This window comes from Cygnus olor, chromosome 24 (assembly GCF_009769625.2).
Source record: "Cygnus olor isolate bCygOlo1 chromosome 24, bCygOlo1.pri.v2, whole genome shotgun sequence".
NCBI classification, from domain to species: Eukaryota; Metazoa; Chordata; class Aves; order Anseriformes; family Anatidae; genus Cygnus; species Cygnus olor.
The window spans coordinates 2,650,020-2,666,963 of record NC_049192.1 but is presented as its reverse complement, the minus strand read 5'-3'; the positions used below and the strand labels follow the sequence as shown (position 1 = coordinate 2,666,963).

General features: G+C 56.8%; 1 protein-coding gene across 4 annotated transcripts in view; it reads left to right on the top strand.

The window, feature by feature from the left end:
- Positions 1 to 1,602: 1,602 nt before the first annotated feature.
- Positions 1,603 to 16,944, top strand: part of CDK18 (cyclin dependent kinase 18) — a 34,399-nt gene continuing 19,057 nt past the window's right edge. Inside the window, exon 1 of one of the 4 annotated variants that reach the window (XM_040535937.1) lies at positions 1,603 to 1,849. The gene's annotated coding sequence lies outside the window, so the exon portion shown is untranslated. Of the gene's footprint in view, positions 1,850 to 1,990; positions 2,049 to 5,578; positions 5,678 to 12,631; positions 12,795 to 16,944 lie in introns of those variants that run through there. The other 3 variants (XM_040535935.1, XM_040535934.1, XM_040535936.1) reach the window with 3 other exon arrangements.

Genomic DNA, 16,944 nt, shown 5'->3' with positions numbered 1-16,944 from the left:
GCCGAGCGCATCCGGACCGCAGGGCTGTAGCAAATGCAGCTAGCGAGCCAGTTTTTGCAGGCGGTGCCCTAAAGGGAGCGTGATGGCCAACGTCACACGGAGCTGCCGTTGACTTTGCAGCCCACATGACCGGGTACACATTGACCAGGGGTGAGGGCAGGGCAGGCTTTCATGCCGAGAGCCTGCGTGTTGCACCTCCGAGGCTGCATCCTCTGCTGCTGCTCCCCAGGCCCTGCAGAGCAAAGGATGTGAATCCCCCGGTGCAGGTGGGGCCGTGAGGAACAAGCTGCTCACCCCCTGGCACAGGAGAAGGTGTCCTGTCCCTGCTGCAAAGTCATAGAGCCCCAGCTGTGCTCGGGGCAACGTGCCTCGAGCTTGAAGTCTGCTCCTGGGGGGCAGTTCCAGTCCAGAGCCCGTTTGTTCAGCCCTGCTCGGCTGAGTCTCAGCTCACGTGCCCCTGAGATGAGCTGGTGCCGGGTATTTTGCCCCACAGGCAGAGCAAGCATTACTAAAGGCTTCAGGTTTTAGCTGGGTGTTGCCATGGGACAGGTTTAAGTGAACAAATAAAAGGGAGTTTTGAGCAGCCTGGAAAGCATCCCGGTCCTCCATGGGGGCTCAGCTCTTACATTTCTGCAGTGCCATCTGTGAACCACTTCCCCGCTCCTCCGAGTGTCTCCCAGCAAAGTTGATGGTTCTAATATAGCAAATGAGAGTCAACAAGTCCCCCAGCACTCCCACGTTCAGAAAGGAAAAGGGAAAAAGGAGTTCTGGCAGCAGCAGAACTAAATGAGCCCAAATTTGTCTCTTCTGGACAGCCTTCCTTGTGGACTCACGTTGCCTGGAAGGAGCAGATCCCACATACTTCCTGGGGTAGGATTTCTCCCCAGAGGCCTTGTGCCTCCTCTCTTCCTCATCAGCTCTGCTCTGGCCTCTGGGTGCCTGCACAGATGGGTTTTGTCCCTTCCCTGCACGGGTGTCCTGCTGCATCCCTCTGCCTTCCCCAGCCACGTTAAACCTCCTGCGCATCCCTCAGATCTACGCATAAAGCACATTAATTACAAAAACTCTGCTGACAGACAGGTCGGTCTGCGGAGGGAGGGCGAGGATTAATATAGCTGGGGATATAAGAAATTAATTAGTTTCAGACAGACAACGTTGGCACCTCCAGTCAGCCTAATTTATTTCCACGGCCCGTCTATTTTTGGCAAACGGGGAATGTTTGGCTAAATATAAGGCAATAATAAATATCTGGCGTGGAAGGTGAAGCTGCCACTAAAGACGTAGCCTCGCTGGAGTGTCGGAGGCTGACATTCCCGGGGCTGCCCTCGGGTGGGGACCACGCAGCCATCCCTCCCCCGGACGCCCCCCTGCACCGGGCAGCGACTTTCGGCGGAGGCTGCGGGTCCCGGGGGCGCCCTGCAGCGGGCACCGGCACCTCGGGGCTGTCCCCGCTGCCGGGCATCTGCCCCGGGACGAGGAGGAAGAGCCCGGGGGGGTGGGGAGGGAAATTCCCGGCCCGCAGCATCCCGGCACGGCCCCGACCGGGCTCTGCTCGGCCCCGGGCTGCGGCGGGGAGGAGCCAGCACCGGCACCGCGCCGGGTCCTGCGGCAGCACCGCTCCGGCTCCGGCTCCGGCACCGCTCCGGTTCCAGCACCGGCACCGCTCCGGTTCCGGCACCGGCACCGCGCCGGTTCCGGCACCCGCATCGGTACCGGCACCTCTCCGCTTCCAGCACCGCCAGCGGGCACCACTCCGGTTCCAGCGCCGGCACCGGCACCGGCACCGCTCCGGCTCTGGCACCGGCCCCGCTCCTATTCCAGCACCGGCACCGGCACCGCTCCGGCTCCGGTACGGCTCCGGATCCCAGCCCCGGCCCCGCTCCGGTCCCAGCCCCAGCCCCGGCCCCGCTCCTCCTCCGGCCCCGGCGCTGCCCCGGCTCCAGCCCCGGCCCCGCTCCCAGCCCGGCCCCGCAGCGCCGCCCCCGCTCGGCCCCGGCCCCGGCGAGGCGGCGGAGGAAGGAGGAAGGAGGCAGCGCTGCCGCGGCCCGGTGAGTGCCGGGGGGAGCCGGGGGGGGGGACGACCCCGAGCCGGGCAGCCTGGGCTCGGGGGCTGGGGCTCCCTCTTCTGCTTTTGGGGCTGTTGGGGAGGGGACGGCAGAAGTTGGAGGTGCGGGGAGGGAGGGCTCAGCTCGGACCAAGCGCGGCAAGAATTTCCACCGGTCTGCTCGCTGCTGGAGGAGATCCCTGAGCGCGTTTCGGTGCTGAGCGTGGGTTAGGGAGCCCTACTCGGTGGTTTCCCCACAGTCAGCTCCTCCAGCGTGTGCTGTTCGCTGGGGGCCCAGCACAGGTTGGGGGGCGAGGGAGGCCTGGAGGCTGCGGGGGGCACGCAGCTGGCTCCGGTGTGGAAGTTCGCGGGGCTGCTTGCAGGAACCACACGCTCTGCCCGGCGTGCTCCTCGCACCGCTGCCTTGTGCCCGTCGGTATCGGCCACGTCCCTCCGAGGCGCCTGTTGCTGAGCTCCCGGGGTGCGGAGCAAGGAGCTCCCCCCAGGCAGGACTGCGGGGAGCTGGTGTCCCTGCCATGCCAGCGCCCGTGCCAGTCCGCCTTTAACAAACCAGCTCTTCTCTCAGTGAAAATAAACTGGAAAGAGCCTGCAGGCTGCTGGGTGCGATGGCGGCACGAACTCTGAAAGGAGAAAGCATAAGAGATGGGCCTGAGGCTGCTGGCGTGGGGCTTTTTGTGCTCTGCATCAACCAAATGAACCATGTGAGGGGTGTGCTGGGGTTGGAAGAGTTTGGGGGGGGGAGGAGAGCTTTGGATGAGCAGCAGGCAGAGAGGTGGTGCTATGGATGAGGTCTGTGAAAGGGCCAGTGCCTTCAGATAGGACCCGTGTCCTGCCTTGATTTCCTCCTGGGTGGTAACGGGGCAGCACGTAGCGCTGTGATGCATGCTAACACACAGCTGAAATGGGGTAAATGCAAGCGGAGTCTCGTCTTCCAGCCTCACGTGGTTGTGACAGGGCGTCTGGGTCACCCCATCTGTGCAGAGGTCATCCGAGGCAGTTCCTGTGATCCTGGGAGGGTTCCCCTGATGCAAACACCAGGCTGTGGTGGCAGTCGGTCAGTTAGTGGCATGGGGACACACCAGCAGTGCCTCACTCACGGGTCTCAAAGTGCGTTCATAGTCCACAGCATCCTGTCCTCTGGGAGATACAGGCACATCGGTGGGACACGACACGTCCAAGAGCGAGGTGCAGAGAAGGAAGAGGCAGGGATAGAAGCTGGGAACCTGGTTCAACAGCTGGCATGGCCTTGAAACTTTTTGTGTGTGAGGCATCCAGCTCTCAGTTTGCTCTGATTTTCAGACTCTCTTTGACTGTCATGCCAGAAGATTTCTGTGCTGGTTTTGGTGCCTGTACTGCAGGACCACTTCCTTCTGATGGGAGGGTTTGCAGATTTCAGATTTGTTCCCAGGCGCTCAGACTTATGCACAGGGTCTGAATGAAGATAATTAATAAATCAGTAGTGGAATAACCTCCCCAGCAACGACTGGGAGTTCCTTCTCTCTTAACTGCTTGGAAAAGAGCAGAAATGTTACAGCTGAAGAGCAGCACTCCAGCGATCTGACTGTCCCTGGCCGTGCCATGGATTCTCTCTGGCCTTGGACCCGTTGCTGTATCCCCATGTCTGAGTCTCCATCTGTTAACACTTGACCTTGCTTTGTTCTCGCCGGTTTGCTCCCTGAGATCTGTAGAGCTTTGGGATGCTGGCAGAGATAGGCATGGAAGTGCTAAAATACTCGTTTCAACGCCTGAAGGTCCCTTTCACCAAACAAGCTCCCTTTGTGGTCCCTTGAATGGACCCTTCACGTGGGCTTCGCTGGCAAGAGCGTGACAAAGCGAAGCGAGGGTGTCACATAGCCAGGCATTACAGGTGACTGAAATGCAGCAGATATGCCCTTTTTCCTGGCTTCCAAAGTAGCTATTTTAAATCTTTAGCTGCTGCCTTTCGTATGCACTCACTGCCGCCGTCGCTGCGTCTGTCGCAGCTGGGCACGGCTGGGGCACAGCCCTGCAGGTTTGGCCTTCTGCTGCTGGCACTGTAAGTAGACAAGATAGATGAAGGGAGCTTCACTTTGCATATGGGAAAGCGGAGAGACAAACAGCTTGCTCCAGGTGTGGCAGGGAGCCTGTGGCAGTAAGGGAACTGAATTTTGACCTCCCGAGTGCACAGGATCCCTCCTTTTGCTCTGTCCTACGTGGTGCCCCCCGCCACTTGGTGAGACAGAAACCCGTGTATTTACTTCACGTATGTCATGTATGCATTAAGATATTAATGCTGCAGTTTCCACTGAAACCATCCCCTTGGTCTGGCCTTCTGGAGAGAAATCAATGTTTGGTCATTCCTTGTAAACCCCGAGACATTCCTCTGGCTTCCTTACAGACCTGAGGTTTGGGCCAGGAGCTCTGAGAATCTCCAGAAAACCTGGGCCGTATGTTTGGAGTCACGTCCAAATGATTTTAGGAGTTGCCAGGAGGGTTTATACTCACTAAAGGCCTCCCAAATTCTCATTCCACACTTGGGAAAACTGAGGCAAAGCAGCAACTCCGTGGCATTGGCAGCGGGACAGGGACTCCGGGCTCTGGGGACAGCGACAGAGCTCAGAAAGGCTCCGAGCCCAGCTTGGAGTGAGTTTCACTCTGGGTAATTAGTGAAACCCCGAGAGGTCAGCTCTGCCCCTGCTTGATGACGTGCCCTTGGTTCGCATCCATACAGATAGACAAACAAGAAAAGGTCTCTGTTTAAAAGGCCCTTTAACCCCTTTTAGCAAACTCTGCCCAGGCAGAGGTTTGACCTGCTGAATTTGCTTTTCTCCAAATTAAATCACTTCTGCTGTTTGTAGAGGGAAAACTGATAGCAGAAAGCAACCTGTTGATGTGAAAGGCTAGATTACAATCGGGTGAACAATTAACTTTGCAGAGTCGATCTGTAATCAGATGAAGCATCTTTTGCTCTCTCCTACCATGCCTAATCAAGGTTTCTTTTCAGGTAGCGTTTTGCCCACTGCCAGCACTGCTCATCTGCTGCTTGTTTGCTCAGCCACTCACAATCTCGGCTCCTATCTTTGTCTAGCCAGCCTGGCTGAAAAAGAAGCCAGTGTGAAATTGTTTTCAAGCCACAGAGCAGAGCAAGCAAGCCTCCAGAGATAGCTGGGGTTGGCCTGTGCTGCTGACACCACTGCAATATCTCACCTCCTTTGATTCTTTCTTTGCCTCCCTCCTTTCACGTAGCTTGTTTGTGCTCCATCTCCAGTCACAACCTGAGATCGGTATTCTCTTGCCTTCTGGGTCTCCTCGCTGTTTTAGGGATGAGCTCCAAGCCGCCACAATTAAGGCTCCACTTCTGCAGCCAGGCTTGGTGCTCTGCATTCCCAAGGGGAAAAGCCCGCAGGGCTGATCCCTGCTGAAACCCTGACCCTTTTTGCACCTGAGCAGCAGCTGGGCTCCTGCTAAAATTCTCACTCCTGTGCTGAATACTTAACGACCCACAGCTTGAAGAGCTGCGGGAACACAGATGACAGAGGGGGAGGCTTCCTCAGGTTTTGGGGCAGTTGCTCCCCAGAGTTGGATTTGGGCGCTTTTTGCTTGTGGTGTTTCTGTGCCACCATCTCGTATCAGGTACTGTCCCTGCCACGCTGGGGGGATAAATAACTTGCAGAGCGCTCACACTGTGGAACTGAGGGCTGTTTGACCTGCTGTTTTCAAAGATTAATGCTCCTTGCTTTTTTGGGAAGTAGGTCTCCCGGAGCAGCTCAGGTGGGGGCATTTCAGAGCATCCCTGGCTGCGTGCAGACCGCTGCGGTCTGTCTCTGGGTCTGCTGCTGACCTGCTGGGAGCCTGGCCCTCTACTGTGCTTCCCTTTTATCTCCCTTTGTGGATTTAAATCAGGAGCATTTGGAAGCAGGGACAGTTTCTCATCGCTGCCTTTTGCACAGCAGTCCTCAGTCTCTGGGGCCAGCATAATGAAAATAATGCGTAACTCGAGTAGCAAATTTCTGATGCGATGCCATCGGTGCCTGGTACCGGTCACCTCTGCCAGCACCGTGGGAACACATGGTATCATCAGAGCTGTTAGTGCTTGTGATGCACAGTGGAGGAAGTAAACAGGATGGAGCAGTGCAGGGTTTGCTGCCCTTTTAGTAGTACATGGAAAGGGAAGGTGACGGTGCACGGCTTCTCTGTACCTGGAAGGAATGGCACTGCTAATGAGGGCACTTCGTTGCCAATTAATGGAGCATTTAATCCGATTTTTGTGTTACTCTTTGTCTGCTACACCCATACAATTCACCCTCATGACACCCTTGAGGTGGCACTATCATCCCCATTTATCAGATGGGGAAACTGAGGCCAGGAGCGTATTCCTGGCCCTGGCTCCCAAACCTGAGGTCTAAGCAAGCCTCCAACGCTGCTGCTTTGTGCTGGGCTGTAGCTGAGAGCTGGTCTCTCGCTGGGGTCCGGGGAGCTCCCCCAAAGGGACACTGCTGTGGCAAGAATTTTATTTCTCTTCTGGGCACCTGTTCAGCCTTTCCTCATGACCTGATATGCAGGGAAGTGTTTTATTGCAGAAGGCTTCTGTGTGAACCCGCTCCCCCTCCCACTCTTTCTTCCCCAACCTCTGAAATGCCTGGCTGATTCCTTTAAAACAACCCCAAATTCCCCAGCCGGGGGCTTTGGAGCAGGGCAGGGGGCTGGGTTTGGCTGGGTTCACAGAGTGCTGCTGTGGGTTTGATGACTTTTAATTGAATTGCTAAATTAGAAAGAGGAGACTGTTGAAGCTGATCAGAAGCACTGCAGCCTCGGAACAAATCAAAATGTGCCTTTTTTGGGAAGCAGCAACACTCCAAGCCTTCTGCTTGTTTCTGCCATTTCTCTATTTTGATTTAAACAGTTTATTTCCACTCAGTCTAGTTAATTATTTGATAAGCGTTAATACGCTGGAACCACTTGGGAGCTGTGATTTATGACCCCCACTAGATTTAGCTGCATCCGCCCTCACCGTTGCTCCTCCATCGCGCCCGCTTCTCCCCGCACTGCCCACTCTTGAAGCCGTCTCTATTTTTAGTTGCTGAATCTGATGAGGTTTGTGAACAGGAGCCGTAACTCTGCGAACATGCACGCGCATATAAATTCACGTATGGAGTTTTTTTTGTTGTTTCTTGTGTTCCAGCATGGAGCACCCCTGGGAGCATGGTTTTACGCTGCCTAGCGTGGCTTGAATTGTCTGGGGGAAAGCCTCTTAGGCTGGCAGCTTATGCACTGAGCCTGTGCTGGAGCAAGTGCTGCTGATCTGTAGGTACCAGAGACGTAGCTGGGGGCCTACCAGGGTCTACAGTAGCACTTTGGTTCTTTTTTTTTTTTTTTTTTTTTTTTTTTTTTTTTGTCTTTCAGACTCTGAATATCTAAAATTGCCCAGAGAACCAGAGAAGCTGTGGATGCCCCATCCCTGGAAGTGTTTAAGGCCAGGCCGGATGGGGCTGGTGGGAGGTGTCCCGAATTGGGTGATCTTTAAGGTCCTTTCCAACCCAGACCGTTCTGTGATTCTATGAAAATCTGGTTTGAAGGGTGTCGTAGCCGCTGAGGTGACCTCTTTTCACCCAGGAAATGTGTCCTCCTATCGCACCTGCCCATGCGGTTGGGTTAAACTGCTCCCTGCCATGCCTCACCAGGCACCCGAGTGTAAGTCAGCGGTGCTCTGCTGAAGTCAGGGGACCCACAGCAGCACAAGGCGTGGTAATTTTGTCAGCAGCCAAGGCTGTGAGCATCACAAATCCTTTCCAGTTTCATTGTAGGATCTGTGCTGTGATGTGTGCTGTCACCTAGATGGCACGGAGGGCTAGAAGCTGCCTGCTCATTTCTGCAGCGCCAGCATCGCCGGTGGCCTGGCAGAGAGCGTGCTGCCGAGGCTCAGGCAGGGTCTGCTCCCAGAACGCCAGATCAAGGCAGCAGGGATCTATAAAGAGCAGAATGAAGAAGGAAATGGTGCTGAGGTAGTGGTCTGGAGGCCGGATCCAGTGCTGGATCTCCTGGATGCTTTCCTGGCTCTACCACTGCCTTGCTATTTGGGTTTGGGTGAGTTGGGTCCCATCTCTGCGCCTCTGTCTCTGAGGGGGGATAGTGGCCAAATTCACAGCTTGGCTGAGGTGTTGATGAAATGCTTAGGTGCCCTCAAACAAAGTCATCAGAGGGGTGAGGAGCTGTTCCTGTGTTACTTTAGGCATAAAAAACTTTCCAGCATCTGTTCTTCATGCCTCAGACTGGAGCAGTGATTGAAGTGTGAGGAGAATCTGCTACGGATGTTCCCGAGGGTCAGTCAGCTTGTAATTATTAACTAACTACTGCACAGTAATTGCTGTGCCACAGCCTGCAGGAAGTATAGGCGGTCAGGAACACACTGTATCTCACAAATCCCAGCCTGCTCTTATCTGTCCTTTGTATTTTGCCCATCACGGTGGTATCTGACTTGCAGCCCTGCCCATCAGGCTCCCAGGAGGGACGTACCCAGCTGGGTACCTCTGCCTGCTCTTTGCTTTCAGTGTTTGCAGCCGGGGGACTGAAGGCCAGTGTTCATCCAGAGCAGGGAGCAGCTGCATCCCGGGCGGAGGCAGCAGGGAGAGCCTCTCCTGCAGGTCTGCCAAGGTCCCGCTTGAAGAAGACCACATCTAGAGGCGAGCTTCACAACCCTTGTGATCTGCCTCTACAACGGCAGCATTGATACCGTCTGTTTTGGGAGCGTGGCACCGGCCAGAGGAGGGAAATGAGCAGCCCTGGAGGCTGAAAGCCTCCGTTTGTCCCAGGAGCAGGTTCAGGGCTGCTAGCAGAGCTGCACTGGGGGGACCGCCCGTGATGGCATGTGCCCTGAGCTGGCCATCCTTTGGGGTCCCAGGGGACCCTGGAGAGCCCATGTCAGCCCTCACAGCAGACAGAACAGGGGCAGGACCTGTGTAGAGCCTATCAGCTGGCCCAGCCCTGGTGTATTTTGCTTTTAGAGGAAGAGCAGGAGTCTGAAACGCTGCCTGGTGTGGAGGAAACCTCTGCAGGGCCAAGCCACACTGCAGGCTTGTGTGGTCGAGGCAAGAAACCTCCAAGGGACGCCTCAGACTGCCCCGATCGGAAGAGCCAAGGGGTTTGTTTTTCCGCCTGTTTGGCTTTTGATGCAAGGCAGAAAACTGCTCTGAGGTGGGGAGGATGGGCTGTCGGGGCCGCCACAGGCTGCATGAAAAGTCCTGCTCAGCACCAAGGGCTGCGGCTGTGCCTGTGGCTGAGGGGACATGGGGACATGGGGACTGAAGCCGCAGCAGCACAGATTGAGTATTGCATTTGCCAGGTGCCTCCAAACTGTTTTCAGCCCTTTGAAGGGGCTCGGAAAGGCCAGGATGGTCTGGGGCACCTGGGCAGCCTCCCAGCACCTGGGCTTTAGGCAGGAATTAGCAAACACTATTTGCAATGTAAATGGGTGTGTGTGAGACGGGATGAAGAGGGGAACATTACCTGCTTGGGAGTCTGAAGGATGCAGAACCGGCAGATCTAACGCTTTTTGGTCGTACCCAGGGGTTGCGTAGTGTCTAATCCAGAAGACAATTAGAAATGCAAAGAGCGGTGCTGTGTCCCAAAACTGCTCTCTCCATCAAGTGAGCTGTCACAGCACGCACCCCCAAGCACCACCGGCACAACCCTCCCAGCACCATCCTCCTGCTTCAGCAGTAACCCTGAGAGCCCCTGGAAGGAGCAGCAGCGGGGAGGAGCTCTCCTGGCACTCTGGCTGCTGCCCTGTCCTAGGGAGCTGGGGCTGGGTTGAGCTGCGGTGCCCCTCGTGCTGCCCAGACCCTCTCAGCCCCAGGCTGCAGCTCCATGGGGATGGAAACACATTTCCTCTGCACAGGAGGTGCGGAGAAAAGGTCCACATCAGTCGTTTTAATTCCCTGAAAACATGACACAGTATCTGAGGGAGAAGGCGTGTTTTTATAAATTACCATTAGCAGCGTGTGTTCTATTTAAGTACTTAATCCCTTCCAATCCCTTCCTATTAACGATTAATTGTGCAACTAATCGCACCATGATAGCAGCACTGCAGGCCAGGGGGTTGCGGTGGGCGCAGGCAGCACAGGAGAGGAGAATTGGGTGGGAGGGGGCAGCACGGCTCAGCTGATGGTCTGCCCTGTGAACACCAGCCAAATTTCCCATCTCTTTGGGTCTCAGGATTATAATCCTTTCTTATCTCGAGCGGTTTCTGTGAAGCACACAGCTTATCGGCTTGTGAGGCAGGAGAGGAGCAGGACTGAACACAAGCGAGCGAGCTTTGAGTGCTCCTGCTTGATGTAGTCCCTTCTCATCTCCCTTCCCGAGCCTGGAGCCCCCTTGACTCTAGCGGCTTGTTGCTGAGCACCACGTGGAAGTGTGGGTGTGCTCTGTTTTTTGGGGGAAATGTCTGAAATTGTTTCAGGACTTCTGGTGTCCTATAAGAGGGCAGGAGGATGCAGGCCACAGGTCAGCCAGCGTCCACTAGCACCTGTCCTTCCCTAGCAGTGCCAAGGACTGGTGAGTCCAGCCGTGTGTTTTCCTGCAGGAGATCTCCCTCCCTCCCTCCCTCCCTCCCTTCTACTCTGTTTATCTCGTTCCGCACTCTGTTATCTCCCCCATTGCCAAGGCTCGTGCAGAAATGCATCGAGTTTGTCAAGGACAGCAAAGCTGGGGGAGCCCGAGTCAGTCCGCAATGAGAACTGTGGGGGTTCGGAAAGAGGAGCAGGGAGGTGGCTAGGGAGGGAAGAGATGGGATGGGAGGGGAAAAACGAAGTTCAAAAAATAGATTCTGTCTGTTAAAAGCCATCAGCTGCACTTGCTTTGTCTGCCATTCTCATGACTGACACCGCAACTTTCAGGACACCAAGCTGGGGCTTGGCTTGGCAAAGCAGATGTTATTTACAGTTTAATAAGGAACAAGGTTTATCTAAACAGTGAGCGCTCGCTGAGTTCCCAGATATGCATGAAATGTTGCCCTCCATAGGGAAGTGGGCAGAGGTTCGCAGGCACTGAGGCATGTCTGATCTGTTTATACATCTGGGATATCTCCCTCTGGTATCCAGGCAGGTCGGAGTGGGGTTTAACATGAACATGTAGTGGTGGGGGTTAGCTGCAGCAGGATGGCTTCCTCTGGGCAGTGCAGAAGGACAGTGGGGTTCCCTGGAAGGCAGCACCTGGGATGTAGCAGGACAGTCTGGTCTGCTGGCACATCTCGTCCTGGGCTGCCAGGAGACATCAGGCCACCTGGGGACATCAGGATGAGGAGCAAAGCACGGGGAGCTCGCTGCATCTCGCACCAGCCTCCTGCCTTTCTGCTCTCCTGGCTCTTCCTCTGGAAGCTGGTGGAGGGGGTAAGGCCGTTACTGAGAAGGGTTTTGGGGTCTGGGCACAACCTGGTTGGCAACCCCCAGATCTCAGAAAGTGGAGCTGCACATCTCCTGTCGATTACTGTGCTCAGATCCCATCCGAGGATCCGCTTCATTTGCTTGCGCTGGTTGTTCCCTGAGACATTTGCTACTGTGCAAATCTCTCTGTTTGTTTCTGCATTATTCCTTCCCTGCGTGTGGCCCAGACAATGTCTGGTTTTCACTGCGCTGCCCAGCCCCTGGCTCTTTGCAAAGTGCTTCATGCGCAGAAAGAAGGCGCGCGGTGTTCTTGTAGCTGTATCAGCACTGAGATCTGAGAAGCCACGGGAAGAGAGGAGGAGAGGAAGGGACACTCGGCTCCTCTCGGAGCACAAGGAAAAGCTGCCAGCTTCGGGATGGGCAGGGGGTGCGGGGGAGCTCAGCACCCAGGCAGCACCGCCGAGCTCTTGCAGAGTCCAGTGCTTCGTAACCCATCTCACTGGGACCCCTGGCAGCCACCTGCTGGTTCGGGGGGCTGCTTAACCCCCCCGTGCTGCTTCAGGGGGCTGCTTAAACCCCCCTAGCCCCACGGTGCTGGCCACCTGCACAGCTGCCCCCAGCTGGGGCTCAGCACCGCTGCGGGAGCCCTGGTAAGGAGGGGATGAAAGGGCTCGCAGGGCTCGAAGGGCTCCCACTCTGGAGGAGACAGGGATGCCGGGAGTAATTACAGCTTGTGCTGTGCTTTGAAATCCTCCGATTCCTCGAGCGTTGGCTCATTGTGCTCCTACCTGTGTGGCTGCGTCTCTGAGCAAGAAACGCACAGGCACACGTGCGCAGAGCCCTCTGAGGATGGGTGCACAACTGGTTTAAGATTAAATACCAGATTAGCGCAATCCTTGGCAGGGAAGCAGACTTGCAGTGTTTGCTCACTACCTTGCTATCATGTGACTGTTCCGGAGCTTTAAATAAAACAGATTTGAAACGCTGCTGCAAAGAGTTTTACGTGCCTAATGCTGAGCGGTGGGACCGCTGCTCCGGGGCGCAGTGCTGGGGAGAAACCCCCCAGCAGCTGGTGCCAGGGTGGGGAGCAGTAGTTCAGGAACACCGGCTCCTTTCATTCATTTCTTTTCTTGTTGCTGCGGAAAGATCCATCCGAGCGTGGCGTGGGGCTGCTTTATTAGCGGGGTTGGCTCCAAGGAGCTCTTGGGTCTGAGCTCACGGTGGGAGGAAGGCGCCTTAATCCCCTTGGAGCTGTTTGCGGAGTCTCCGCAGCTCCTCCTCCCCGTGCTGGGCTGGGTGCACAAAGCCGTGTTTTACCTCCCTGCCGAGGGGTGCCGATGGCCTGCCCGGGGGGCTGAGCGGCACAGACCCAGGTATTTGCAGCGGGTGGGGAGCGTGACGGGCAGAGGGACGGTTTGGAAGTGAGGTTCGTGGCAGCAGAGCATGGCAAGCTGGACTCTGTGTGCTTCTGTCTGCTCTCCTCGAAAATGCACGGTGAGAGCTGAGCTGCTCGTTGCTCTGACTGCTTGTGGTGGTGCTCCTTATGAACATTGGGCTTCCGATTTTGTTAAAACCATTTTCTCTGGGAAATGAGGTCCTGTCAAGACCCTTTGATGCCACGGTTGCCCTGGTAAGGCTTTTTGTGGGAGTCCAGCCCTTGTTTCTCCTCTCCACCTTTTTGGTGCATGCTGTTTGCTGTCCCCCTCCGTTTCCTCTGAGGTAGTTGCATGGAATTTGAGAAATGCGGCATCGGGTGTACAGGATGTAATTTGTTTCCTTAAATACCCTCCCAGGAATGCCTTCAGCAGGGGACTGGGCAGGGCTGTGCGATCCCCCAGCATGGCTTTTGGAGCAGGGGCAGCGTGGCACCAGCTGCCATGGTCATGGCTGTGGGCAGCGGGTCCAAGCCCCTGTCTCTGGCTTCCCCCAGCCTTTGCTGGTGGCCTTCCTTGCAGCCCTGTGCCGGGAAGAGAGGGCTTGGTAGATGAAATTATGGGTCACAGGGAAAACTGGAGTATTTTCTGGTAGGGAGACTGCTGCTTCTGTGACCACTGCAGGAAAGCAACTCCTGGCTCTCCGTGAGCTCTCCTGCACGGCAGTTGCAGAGCAGTGAACGAGCTCGCAGCCTGGGGAGCTCTGTGTGGGCTGGGCAGGGAATGAAAGCTCCAATTACAAAAAGAAAAGGAAAGAAAACAGCAATTAAGAAGCCGGCAGACCCTGCGTACCCTGTGCTGGGTGAGGGTGTGGGTGGCAGCGTGGCGCAGCTTCCTCCAGGGGGACGGTGCCGCAGGTGTGCTGGGGGGAGGCTCGGAGGGGCTCGGTGCTCCTGCGCCAGGGATCTCCTCCTGCATGGATCCTCCTCCCACCTGGCGATAAAGGCAGGGCAGGTGCTGACAGCCTGAGCCGCGGGTTAAACACTCCTGGGAGAGAAAAGAAGGGGCTTTGTGCTGCTGACAGCGAATTTCGTTGGCAGCTGGAAGCTGGCATCCCCTGCGCTGTCTGTCTGAGCTGCCTGGGACCTCTGGCTGCCAGCCATGGCGGGGGGACAGCGTTTGGTTGGTGCTTTGGGAGCGTTCAGCAGGATCGGTGAACACTTTATTGTCTGTGCTTGTATATTCAGGAGCCTCTGAGTGTTTTGGGATGTGGTGTGATGGCCAGGTAATGGGGAGGCGATGCTGGGAGAGGGCAGCACAGGACCCCGGGTCTCAAGGGACTCCTAAGGAGCAGGCGGGCATCCCAGCAAGGTCCTGGTGGCACAGCAAGAAGAGCCAATCTGCCTGGGGTGCAGTTTGGGTACAGTTAGTTAACTGTCAGCCAGTAATCAGCTGCGTGTCATAAAAGGCAAGAACCAGGCTGGCTTTTGCTGCGAGTGTTCCTCTCCGGTAATTCCTTGTGCTGCTCTTCCAGCAGCTACTCACCGCGCGAGGGACTCGGCAGACGCACGGCGTGGTGCTTGGGAGGGACGCGCCTGGGGGTAGGAGAAGGACGAGAGGAGAACGTGGTTCACGGAAGATGGGTGACAATAGCTAAATGTCCTGCGGCAGATCAGCAGCATCCCCAGGAATATACCTGAGCTCCAGAGTGCTGCTTCTCTGGCAGCCCCAGCTTGGCTCTTTGCCTCCAGACAGCTCATTACAGCCCGGGTGTCCTGGCTGTGGTGTAGCACTGTGGGGCAGTGCTGCCATCGTGGTGAGTGCTGCCAGTGGGACATGTGCCCTGCGTGCCCAGCTGACAGCAAATTCAACCTCAATAACTGAAATAGCTCCTGCTGCAAGATGAGCATCAGTGGGAGCATCCCCTGGCGCCCAACACAACCCTGGTTGGTTCTGAGACAGGGAAAGTCGCGCGGTTGTGTCGAGACTCGTGCGTCTACTGCTTGTCCTGCGGATCTGCTCTGCAGCTGGAGGCAAGCAGCAGCAGCACTTCATCTGCTGGAGCAGGGGACGGGCTGACGGACACCGGCTGTGAGCCTGGGCTGCTCATCCCCTGGAGACAGTGATGGTGCCAGAGGGACACTGGCACGGGCACCTTCGGGTGGCTCTGCACAGCTCCCAGGCAGCAACAAGGCAGGCGTTGAGGTCCTGCTGCAGTGGGCGAGCCGCCTGTTATCAGCCTATTGTTGATGCAGCCTAACACTGGACGCTTCTCTCAGGTTGTCCTCTGCCAAGGAATAAGCACCCAGTGTTCGTGGCTGCCGGAATAATGAGGGTCATTTTAGTGACCTCCTGGATGCTGCCCTGATCTCACCACGGGCTGGGGGGGGAAGAGCCAAGGGAGAGCTGCCGGCTGCGCCACGCAGGGCTGCGGGCACGGCAGGAGGCAGAACAAACCTCCTTTGTGCGCTCGTGTTACTGGGCTCATTGTCGGCACTGAGACAACGGGGAGCGGAGCCGCATCGAGCAGAGCGGCGGCGATTCCTGCTCCCAGCCATGCATCAGGCACAGGTTATAGGTTCTGGAAAGGCTGGGGCTGCGGGAAGCTGTCCGTAGCATTTGCCTTCCCAGGATGTCTTCGTGTGTGTCTGGGCTCAGGTCTGTGTGTGCTCTGTGTGGCTGGAGTTTCACCTGTGCCGTCGTTTCCTTTCCAACGATGTCCCGTGGCACCATCGCAGTGAGGGAAGCTGCTGGGGAGAGGAGGGTGGAAGCCCTCCGGGTGCCCCACAAACCAGGCTGCTGCCGGCAAGCGTCCCGTGACCAAGGAGAATGCAAAGAAATGAGAAAGGAGGAAGGATGCATCATCATTCCCGACATAGAGCTGGGGAAGGCAAGGCGTGCAGAGACAGAGCTGGGGTGGAAGCCAGCCTCGTGCATTTGCTACGGGCTCATTTTTCCTCCCAAGTCTCCCGTGATCAGCAGATGTGAGAAGAGAGGACAGCGAACTCCTGGCTGCTGTAATCACCTTCCTGGTGCACTGCGTTTGTTGTAATCATAGGAGCCACTACAGGAGAGAGAAAAATTGTAACACGAGGGTGGACAGACTCCCTGGAGACCCGAAGTTTCCTTTCCAATCATGCCCAGCGCGGTTTCTGCCCTGGGATGATGGGCTTGCTGTTTGCTACAGGGCTCCCGTAGATTAATAGGAATTGATTGCACTCCCTTCCCTGCAGGACCACGACCTCCTGGCGGGGGCTTTGTTTCCTGTGTGGCAGGGAAATGTCAGGGCCCCTGCGCAGCAGAACTCAGCAACGGGAGGCAAATGTGCAGGAGGAGAGCTGGCCTCGCTCTCTCCCCTTTTTGGGTGTCATTGCTACAAAGAGCCACGCAGAAAAGGGTCCTGGTGGCAGCTGTGGGGTGGGCAGGGTCTGCTGCCTGTCCCAGGGGCTCCCAGGATGCGGCCCCCTCTCTGCAGGGCTGCGCTGGTTCTCAGAGCAGCTCTGTCCATCCAAACGGATGTTTCTTGGTGCTTGGGCTGTGCTCTGCTCCGTGGCATCCCTCGCGGGGAGGGAGCGGCTGGGAGCTCGTTAGCCCGGGGAGGAATTTGTGCCGACAGCTGAGCAGCCGGGGAGACATCCATCTGGTGGTCAGGGGCTGGTATCCTTCCCTGCCCCTCTGTCCTTGCCCCGCTGGGATTCCCAGCTGCTGCAGCAAATTCGGCATCGCCCCGATGTCTGCTGGAGTTGTCCCCGAGGCTAACTGTGGTTTCCGCCTGACTCCCAAGACCAGCCCCGAATCTCTCCCTTTCCGCACACCTCCAAGGACCCAGCTCTGGCCCCACGAGGCCATGAGAGCAGAGGAGGAGGAGGAGGAATCCATGCAGGATGTGTCCCACAGAGGAGCCAACCGCTCCCCCATCGCCCAGCAGCTCGCACCGCTTCTCCCTGCCCTCCCTCTGCGCCGGGGCTTGCGCCAGGAGCGAAGCGGGGACAGCTTCTGCTGCTGGGTGGAGAGGGCTCAAGGGCTGCTCTGCTGAGCTCTTGGTTGCTCCGACTTTGGTCTCCAGGCCTTGCGATGTGAGCAGGGGCACGTATTCAACTGGTGCCTCCGCGCGGTGTTTGCTCAGCCCTGTAGCCACACGCAGCGTTGC